Source organism: Drosophila mojavensis, unplaced genomic scaffold (assembly GCF_018153725.1).
Source record: "Drosophila mojavensis isolate 15081-1352.22 unplaced genomic scaffold, ASM1815372v1 contig_79, whole genome shotgun sequence".
Taxonomy (NCBI): Eukaryota; Metazoa; Arthropoda; class Insecta; order Diptera; family Drosophilidae; genus Drosophila; species Drosophila mojavensis.
This window is the reverse complement of record NW_025318904.1, coordinates 1-9,166: the sequence shown is the minus strand read 5'-3', so window position 1 is coordinate 9,166 and position 9,166 is coordinate 1. Positions and strand designations below refer to the sequence as shown.

General features: G+C 39.8%; 2 long non-coding RNA genes across 2 annotated transcripts; both read right to left on the bottom strand.

Annotated features, from left to right (window-relative positions):
* Nucleotides 1-460: 460 nt before the first annotated feature.
* On the bottom strand, nt 461-846 carry LOC122757639. Its single transcript, XR_006357736.1, has 2 exons — nt 804-846; nt 461-725 (listed from the first exon to the last, which is right to left on the bottom strand). It is a non-coding gene; the product is annotated as an uncharacterized LOC122757639 (long non-coding RNA).
* A 5,435-nt stretch (nt 847-6,281) lies between these two features.
* LOC122757640 lies at nt 6,282-6,667 on the bottom strand. Its single transcript, XR_006357737.1, has 2 exons — nt 6,625-6,667; nt 6,282-6,546 (listed from the first exon to the last, which is right to left on the bottom strand). It is a non-coding gene; the product is annotated as an uncharacterized LOC122757640 (long non-coding RNA).
* Nucleotides 6,668-9,166: the final 2,499 nt, after the last annotated feature.

The window sequence follows — 9,166 nt, the reverse complement described above, 5'->3', positions numbered from 1 at the left end:
GCAACATCAATTGCGACAAAAACAGCAACGCACAAAAGAGACGCCAATAAATCCAGGCATAAAGCGCAAGCTGACATACAGCAGCGTGGTGCATGGATCGTATAAAACAACAAAGCCACTGCCGCAACACCAACAGCAAAACCAGCAACAACAACAACAATACTACAACTACAACTACAACGACAAAGACAGACGCGACGACACCACCAACAACAGCAACCCCAAACACCAATCACAAAGCCCACCAACCGCACCACTAACACACAGCGATACTCAATAAACCACAAAGAGAAACGCCCAACAACAACAACCGTATCCAATGGACGTAATCCAGCAGCAAGGCACTTGGCTAGGCTACAACAGAAGCTAAAGGACGAGCAAGCCAAGTCAAGTAGCCTTGAAGAGCTACTTGAACAAAACAAGGCCATGTTCGAGAGGCTGGAGAAACAAATTGAACAAATTATGACTATAGTTATTACTTTATTGAAGTCAAACAAACAAAAACAAGTCATGGATGCAGGTGAGCCAATGCAGCAGAGGACTCCAAGGCGCGAAGAGGTTGACCTCCGAGAGCTGATGGACCTCAGCGACGAGTGCGAGGCGGTCTCAGCGATGACGTCATCAAACTGGCGTACCAGCTCCACAACTACTAGTAAAACTACGCCAACGAGCGTAGCAATGTACTAGGTAGCTTACATCAACATTTGTGATGCCAATAAGCTTACCTGCAATGAGAAAAATTAAAAAAATCATCTAATTAATAACAATATTAAAACTAGCAAAATTTTAAAATATACGCTTACCTGCAAAAAGGCCAAAAATTCGACGAGGATGATTGACGACGCTTCTATCTGCCCCTAGAGATGTTAGTAAGCTTACCTGCAATGAAAAAAATTAAAAAAATCATCTAATTAATAACAATATTAAAACTAGCAAAAATTTAAAATATTCACTTACCTGCAAAACGGCCAAAAATTCGATGAGGATGATTGACGACGCTTCTATCTGCCCCTAGAGATGTTAGTAAGCTTACCTGCAATGAAAAAAATTAAAAAAATCATCTAATTAATAACAATATAAAAAACTAGCAAAAATTTAAAATATACACTTACCTGCAAAACGGCCAAAAACTCGACGAGGATGACCAATGACGTTCCTATCTGCCCCTAGAGATGTTGATAAACTTACCTGCAATGAGAAAAATTAAAAAAATCATCTAATTAATGACAATATTAAAACTAGCAAAAATTTAAAATATACACTTACCTGCAAAACGGCCAAAAACTCGACGAGGATGATTGACGACGCTTCTATCTGCCCTAGAGATGTTAATAAGCTTACCTGCAATGAGAAAAATTAAAAATAGCATCTAATTAATAACAATATAAAAACTAGCAAAAATTAAAACTATACACTTACCTGCAAAACGGCCAAAAACTCGACGAGGATGACCAATGACGTTCCTATCTGCCCCTAGAGATGTTAATAAACTTTCCTGCAATGAGAAAAATTAAAAAAATCATCTAATTAATAACAATATTAGAGCTAGCAAAAATTTAAAATATACACTTACCTGCAAAACGGCATAAAATTCGACGAGGATGATTGACGACGCTTCTATCTGCCCCTAGAGTGTTAAGAAGCTTACCTGCAATGAGAAAAATTAAAAAATGTCATCTAATTAATAACAATATAAAAACTAGCAACATTTTAAAATATACACTTACCTGCAAAACGGCCAAAAATTCGACGAAGATGATTGACGACGCTTCTATCTGCCCCTAGAGATGTTAATAAGCTTACCTGCAATGAGAAAAATTAAAAATATCATCTAATTAATAACAATATAAAAACAAGGCCATGTTCGAGAGGCTGGAGAAACAAATTGAACAAATTATGACTATAGTTATTACTTTATTAAAGTCAAACAAACAAAAACAAGTCATGGATGCAGGTGAGCCAATGCAGCAGAGGACTCCAAGGCGCGAAGAGGTTGACCTCCGAGAGCTGATGGACCTCAGCGACGAGTGCGAGGCGGTCTCAGCGATGACGTCATCAAACTGGCGTACCAGCTCCACAACTACTAGTAAAACTACGCCAACGAGCGTAGCAATGTACTAGGTAGCTTACATCAACATTTGTGATGCCAATAAGCTTACCTGCAATGAGAAAAATTAAAAAAATCATCTAATTAATAACAATATTAAAACTAGCAAAATTTTAAAATATACGCTTACCTGCAAAAAGGCCAAAAATTCGACGAGGATGATTGACGACGCTTCTATCTGCCCCTAGAGATGTTAGTAAGCTTACCTGCAATGAAAAAAATTAAAAAAAATCATCTAATTAATAACAATATTAAAACTAGCAAAAATTTAAAATATTCACTTACCTGCAAAACGGCCAAAAATTCGATGAGGATGATTGACGACGCTTCTATCTGCCCCTAGAGATGTTAGTAAGCTTACCTGCAATGAAAAAAATTAAAAAAATCATCTAATTAATAACAATATAAAAACTAGCAAAAATTTAAAATATACACTTACCTGCAAAACGGCCAAAAACTCGACGAGGATGACCAATGACGTTCCTATCTGCCCCTAGAGATGTTGATAGTAAGCTTACCTGCAATGAAAAAAATTAAAAAAAATCATCTAATTAATAACAATATTAAAACTAGCAAAAATTTAAAATATACACTTACCTGCAAAACGGCCAAAAATTCGATGAGGATGATTGACGACGCTTCTATCTGCCCCTAGAGATGTTAGTAAGCTTACCTGCAATGAAAAAAATTAAAAAAATTTGAGCTTGAGTTGACCACTGGGAATACTCTCTGCTGCTGCTTTCTAGCTTCTGACTAATGATTCAGTGGCTCAGTCACTCTGCCATTTCGTCGCTCTGTCAGTCAGTCATCTTGTTGTTCAGTGGCTCTGTCACTCTGTCATTTCGACGCTCTGTCAGTCAGTTGTACTGTTGTTCAGTGACTCTGTCACTCTGTCACTCTGTCACTCTGTCATTTCGTCGCTCTGTCATGTTGTCGCTCTGTCAATCAGTTGTACTGTTCTTCAGTGGCACTGTCGTTTTGTCGATCTGTTGCTCAATCACTTCTGTCGGTCAGTCGATCCGTTATACACTTCACTTCACTTCACTGGACTCCATGATCTGCTGATCCCCACCGTGGCTGGACGACTGAAGAAATGCTGCAGCTGCTGCCCTTTATATAGGGCGACTGAGACTCAAATTAAAGATCGCACTCAAATTTGGAGCCCGTTGCATTTGAGCTTTAGTTGACCACTGGGAAGACTCTCTGCTGCTGCTTTCTAGCTTAGTTTTACTGAAATATAACTGACAAATGATTCAGTTGCTCAGTCACTCTGTCATTTCGTCGCTCTGTCATTCAGTCGTCCTGTTGTTCAGTGGCTCTGTCATTTCATAGCTCTGTCAGTCAGTTGTACTGTTGTTCAGTGACTCTGTCATTTTGTCGCACTGTCAGTCAGTCGTCCTGTTGTACAGTGGCTCTGTCACTCTGTCATTACGTCGCTCTGTCAGTCAGTCATCCTGTTGTTTAGTGGTTCTGTCACTCTGTCATTTCGTCGCTCTTTGAGTCAGTTTTATTGTTTTTCAGTGGCTCTGTCACTCTGTCATTTCGTCGCTCTGTCAGTCAGTCATCCTGTTGTTTAGTGGCTCTGTCACTCTGTCATTTTGTCGCTCTGTCAGTCAGTTGTACTGTTGTTCAGTGGCTCTGTCAGTCAGTTGTATTGTTGCTTAGTGGCTCTGTCACTCAGTCATTTTGTGTTTCTGTCAGTCAGTCGTCCTGTTGTTTAGTGGCTCTGTTTCTCTGTCATTTCGTCGCTCTTTTAGTCAGTTTTATTGTTTTTCGGTGGCTCTGTCACTCTGTCATTTCGTCGCTCTTTTAGTCAGTTTTATTGTTTTTCAGTGGCTCAGTCACTCTGTCCTTTAGTCACTATGTCAGTCAGACGTCCTGTTGTTCAGTGGCTCAGTCCCTCTGTCATTTCGTCGCTCTGTCAGTCAGTCGTCCTGTTGTTCAGTGACTCTGTCACTCTGTCAATCTGTCACTCTGTCATTTCGTCGCTCTGTCAGTCAGTCATCCTGTTGTTCAGTGGCTCCGTCACTCTGTCATTTCGTCGCTCTGTCAGTCAGTCGTCCTGTTGTTCAGTGGCTCTGTCACTCTCTCATTTCGTCACTATGTCAGTCAGTTGTATTGTTGTTCAGTGGCTCTGTCACTCTCTCATTTAGTCACTATGTCAGTCAGACGTCCTGTTCTTCAGTGGCTCAGTCCCTCTGTCATTTCGTCGCTCTGTCAGTCAGTCGTCCTGTTGTTCAGTGATTCTGTCACTCTGTCACTCGGTCATTTCGTCGCTCTGTCAGTCAGTCATCCTGTTGTTCAGTGGCTCCGTCACTCTCTCATTTCGTCGCTCTGTCAGTCAGTCGTCCTGTTGTTCAGTGGCTCAGTCACTCTGTCATTTAGTCACTATGTCAGTCAGACGTCCTGTTGTTCAGTGGCTCAGTTCCTCTGTCATTTCGTCGCTCTGTCAGTCAGTCGTCCTGTTGTTCAGTGGCTCCGTCACTCTGTCATTTCGTCGCTCTGTCAGTCAGTCGTCCTGTTGTTCAGTGGCTCAGTCACTCTGTCATTTCGTCGCTCTGTCAGTCAGTCATCCTGTTGTTCAGTGGCTCCGTCACTCTCTCATTTCGTCGCTCTGTCAGTCAGTCGTCCTGTTGTTCAGTGGCTCAGTCACTCTGTCATTTCGTCGCTCTGTCAGTCAGTCATCCTGTTGTTCAGTGGCTCCGTCACTCTCTCATTTCGTCGCTCTGTCAGTCAGTCGTCCTGTTGTTCAGTGGCTCAGTCACTCTGTCATTTAGTCACTATGTCAGTCAGACGTCCTGTTGTTCAGTGGCTCAGTTCCTCTGTCATTTCGTCGCTCTGTCAGTCAGTCATCCTGTTGTTCAGTGGCTCCGTCACTCTGTCATTTCGTCGCTCTGTCAGTCAGTCATCCTGTTGTTCAGTGGCTCCGTCACTCTCTCATTTCGTCACTATGTCAGTCAGTTGTATTGTTGTTCAGTGGCTCAGTCACTCAGTCATTTCGTCACTATGTCAGTCAGTTGTATTGTTGTTGTGCTGGCGTCACTATCTACAGCGATGATATGGCCACACACAGAGCCATTGTAGATTTCCTGACTGCTGAGAACGTACAGATGTACACCCACCAGTCACACCATCAGAAAGGATAACGAGTGGTAATCAAAAACTACACCACTCGACACCCTGTGACTGGCTGAGGGTCAAGCTGTCAGAGCTGGGCTTCGTGGTACGTTTCATACGTGCCATGAGGCATCGGTTCACCGGCATGCCACTAAACGTCTTTGAGGTTGAGCTGCAGCCAATGCCCGATGGCAGCCATCTCAAGATATGTGAACTCGATACGATCAGCAATCAACAGGTGCTAGTTGAGAGGCAGGCGAAGGCCATCGATCCGGCCCAGTGCCATCGATGCCAGGCGTTCGGGCACACTAAGAACTACTGTCGACGCCCATACAGATGCATGAAATGTGCCGGCTCTCATGCATCCACTGAGTGCACCAAAGCACGAGATGCACCCGCAAAGTGCTTCAACTGTGGAGGTGCACATGTATGCTGCTATAAAGGCTGCCCTAAATACAAAGAGGCTCGAAATAGGCTACTAGCTGTAAGGTACTTACCGACAAACGAGCTGCAGCAACAGCAACAACAACAACAACAACAACAACAACAGCAACACCAACAACAGCAACAACAGCAGCAACCAAAGCTACAACAGCAGCAACATCAATTGCGACAAAAACAGCAACGCACAAAAGAGACGCCAATAAATCCAGGCATAAAGCGCAAGCTGACATACAGCAGCGTGGTGCATGGATCGTATAAAACAACAAAGCCACTGCCGCAACACCAACAGCAAAACCAGCAACAACAACAACAATACTACAACTACAACTACAACGACAAAGACAGACGCGACGACACCACCAACAACAGCAACCCCAAACACCAATCACAAAGCCCACCAACCGCACCACTAACACACAGCGATACTCAATAAACCACAAAGAGAAACGCCCAACAACAACAACCGTATCCAATGGACGTAATCCAGCAGCAAGGCACTTGGCTAGGCTACAACAGAAGCTAAAGGACGAGCAAGCCAAGTCAAGTAGCCTTGAAGAGCTACTTGAACAAAACAAGGCCATGTTCGAGAGGCTGGAGAAACAAATTGAACAAATTATGACTATAGTTATTACTTTATTGAAGTCAAACAAACAAAAACAAGTCATGGATGCAGGTGAGCCAATGCAGCAGAGGACTCCAAGGCGCGAAGAGGTTGACCTCCGAGAGCTGATGGACCTCAGCGACGAGTGCGAGGCGGTCTCAGCGATGACGTCATCAAACTGGCGTACCAGCTCCACAACTACTAGTAAAACTACGCCAACGAGCGTAGCAATGTACTAGGTAGCTTACATCAACATTTGTGATGCCAATAAGCTTACCTGCAATGAGAAAAATTAAAAAAATCATCTAATTAATAACAATATTAAAACTAGCAAAATTTTAAAATATACGCTTACCTGCAAAAAGGCCAAAAATTCGACGAGGATGATTGACGACGCTTCTATCTGCCCCTAGAGATGTTAGTAAGCTTACCTGCAATGAAAAAAAATTAAAAAAATCATCTAATTAATAACAATATTAAAACTAGCAAAAATTTAAAATATTCACTTACCTGCAAAACGGCCAAAAATTCGACGAGGATGATTGACGACGCTTCTATCTGCCCCTAGAGATGTTAATAAGCTTACCTGCAATGAAAAAAATTAAAAAAATCATCTAATTAATAACAATATAAAAACTAGCAAAAATTTAAAATATACACTTACCTGCAAAACGGCCAAAAACTCGACGAGGATGACCAATGACGTTCCTATCTGCCCCTAGAGATGTTAATAAACTTTCCTGCAATGAGAAAAAATTAAAAAAATCATCTAATTAATAACAATATTAAAGCTAGCAAAAATTTAAAATATACACTTACCTGCAAAACGGCCAAAAACTCGACGAGGATGATTGACGACGCTTCTATCTGCCCTAGAGATGTTAATAAGCTTACCTGCAATGAGAAAAATTAAAAAAATCATCTAATTAATAACAATATAAAAACTAGCAAAAATTTAAAATATACACTTACCTGCAAAACGGCCAAAAACTCGACGAGGATGACCAATGACGTTCCTATCTGCCCCTAGAGATGTTGATAAACTTACCTGCAATGAGAAAAATTAAAAAAATCATCTAATTAATGACAATATTAAAACTAGCAAAAATTTAAAATATACACTTACCTGCAAAACGGCCAAAAACTCGACGAGGATGATTGACGACGCTTCTATCTGCCCCTAGAGATGTTAATAAGCTTACCTGCAATGAGAAAAATTAAAAATAGCATCTAATTAATAACAATATAAAAACTAGCAAAAATTAAAACTATACACTTACCTGCAAAACGGCCAAAAACTCGACGAGGATGACCAATGACGTTCCTATCTGCCCCTAGAGATGTTAATAAACTTTCCTGCAATGAGAAAAATTAAAAAAATCATCTAATTAATAACAATATTAGAGCTAGCAAAAATTTAAAATATTCACTTACCTGCAAAACGGCCAAAAATTCGATGAGGATGATTGACGACGCTTCTATCTGCCCCTAGAGATGTTAGTAAGCTTACCTGCAATGAAAAAAATTAAAAAAAATCATCTAATTAATAACAATATTAAAACTAGCAAAAATTTAAAATATTCACTTACCTGCAAAACGGCCAAAAATTCGATGAGGATGATTGACGACGCTTCTATCTGCCCCTAGAGATGTTAGTAAGCTTACCTGCAATGAGAAAAATTAAAAATAGCATCTAATTAATAACAATATAAAAACTAGCAAAAATTAAAACTATACACTTACCTGCAAAACGGCCAAAAACTCGACGAGGATGACCAATGACGTTCCTATCTGCCCCTAGAGATGTTAACAAACTTTCCTGCAATGAGAAAAATTAAAAAAATCATCTAATTAATAACAATATTAGAGCTAGCAAAAATTTAAAATATTCACTTACCTGCAAAACGGCCAAAAACTCGACGAGGATGATTGACGACGCTTCTATCTGCCCTAGAGATGTTAATAAGCTTACCTGCAATGAGAAAAATTAAAAAAATCATCTAATTAATAACAATATAAAAACTAGCAAAAATTTAAAATATACACTTACCTGCAAAACGGCCAAAAACTCGACGAGGATGACCAATGACGTTCCTATCTGCCCCTAGAGATGTTGATAAACTTACCTGCAATGAGAAAAATTAAAAAAATCATCTAATTAATGACAATATTAAAACTAGCAAAAATTTAAAATATACACTTACCTGCAAAACGGCCAAAAAACTCGACGAGGATGATTGACGACGCTTCTATCTGCCCTAGAGATGTTAATAAGCTTACCTGCAATGAGAAAAATTAAAAATAGCATCTAATTAATAACAATATAAAAACTAGCAAAAATTAAAACTATACACTTACCTGCAAAACGGCCAAAAAACTCGACGAGGATGACCAATGACGTTCCTATCTGCCCCTAGAGATGTTAATAAACTTTCCTGCAATGAGAAAAATTAAAAAAAATCATCTAATTAATAACAATATTAGAGCTAGCAAAAATTTAAAATATTCACTTACCTGCAAAACGGCCAAAAATTCGATGAGGATGATTGACGACGCTTCTATCTGCCCCTAGAGATGTTAGTAAGCTTACCTGCAATGAAAAAAATTAAAAAAATCATCTAATTAATAACAATATTAAAACTAGCAAAAATTTAAAATATTCACTTACCTGCAAAACGGCCAAAAATTCGATGAGGATGATTGACGACGCTTCTATCTGCCCCTAGAGATGTTAGTAAGCTTACCTGCAATGAAAAAAATTTAAAAAAATCATCTAATTAATAACAATATAAAAACTAGCAAAAATTTAAAATATACACTTACCTGCAAAACGGCCAAAAACTCGACGAGGATGACCAATGACGTTCCTATCTGCCCCTAGAGATGTTGATAAACTT